Below are 1,557 nucleotides of genomic sequence, written 5' to 3' on the forward strand. Positions count from 1 at the left end.
CCGCACCGCACCGCACCGCACCGCACCGCACCGCACCGCACCGCACCTGCCCGCCCGCTCCCCCAGGAAGTGACGCGTCCGCTGTTGCTGGGAGACGGTTATACAGAGCGGGGCCGCACCCCCCCCCCCCCTCCCGCCCCGCCCCGCGGCAATTAACGCGGCCCTAATTACCGCCCCCCCGGCCCGCGAGGTGATCGCTCTTAGGCTGAGACCGGTGAGCAGCTCGTTGTATGGATGGATCTCCGTCGCTGTGGGGTGAATGGAATAGAACCGCTCCTCAGCGGCACCAGATGCCTCCCCCAGCACCTCCACCCCTCCCGGTGCTGTGGGATCAGTTACAGGCTGAGCTCAGCCTGCTGACCCCGTTACCTGACCCGCCTGGAGGTTTTTCCATTGCTCTGGGCAGGAGGATGTTACCCAGATGTGGGTATGGAATTCATCCCTTCAGCCGTGATTCAGTGGAGAACTTTGGCAGGAGCTTCATTTTAATCCCGTATCAGTGGGATTTGGACAAAGGTCTGTGGAATGGAGATGGACATCCTCTATTGCTGGCCCTGGAACAACCCACAACGGCAAGCTTGGCATCCAACCCAACCTCCCTGCCCCAGACACTGTTTTTCCCACTTTCTAGATAAATTATTTCTCACTATACGAGTTCTCAGTGTCTTTTGCATCTCCAGAGCAAAGCATGTTTTCCATCTCAGTCATTCAAAATCATTCTATCTTTGCTGAAGTGCTTTCTACCTGCTGCCGTCAAGGAGGATTAAACCTAATTTATCAGATGCATCTTGGTACCAGAAGTATTCATTTTGCTCGTGGATATGATGGAGAAGCTCTAACAGCTGCATTACAAGCAGTTTGCTGTGTTAAGGCTTTGTTGGGGCTTTCAGCTTAAAAGAGAACCTGACAGCAGATTGGTAATTGAAATTCAGGTTCTAACTGTGGGTGATAAATAAGCAGATGGAACAGTCAACATTGCTGAGGAAAAAAAGAAAAAAAAAAAAGAAAAAAAAAAGGACAATATATGACAGGAAAGAGAGTAAAAACAAAAACACTCCCACATCAGCCAAACAAGAGGAGAAGGGCAAACAAGGTATTGCATGTCTTCGAATTGTGATTTTAATGCTTAGCAAACCCCCCTGAGGGCTCGTCTGTGTAAGTGCTATGATTCCCACAAGCACAGGGCCTGAGCGCCTCCAACCTTGCTTTGTCCTACAAGACACCCAGCACATCAGCCCAGGCCTTCCTTGGCACTGCAGAACCATTGCCATGCAATGACCCAAAGCTCCCCAGCGCTGGGATTTGCTCCCTGACATTCTGTTACTCTGGATTCTATCACAAAGCCGAAGGCTTGAACCCAACGCTACCCAACAGAGATGGATGCAAAGTCAACGTAAGGAGCTGCACTTGGGAAGAATGCCATTTTCTTGCAGCTGTGAGGGTTCTGCTGGGGGCTGTTTGCCCATTCCACTGCTGTTGCTCTGGACATCCCTCAGGGCAGCGCTCTGGAGCAGGGCTGAATGTAATACTGCTTGAGTTCTGCTGGCAGGTACTCAC

This window comes from Centrocercus urophasianus, unplaced genomic scaffold, assembly GCF_019232065.1.
Source record: "Centrocercus urophasianus isolate 14NV4802_14NV808 unplaced genomic scaffold, USGS_Curo_1.0 seq_34, whole genome shotgun sequence".
NCBI classification, from domain to species: domain Eukaryota; kingdom Metazoa; phylum Chordata; class Aves; order Galliformes; family Phasianidae; genus Centrocercus; species Centrocercus urophasianus.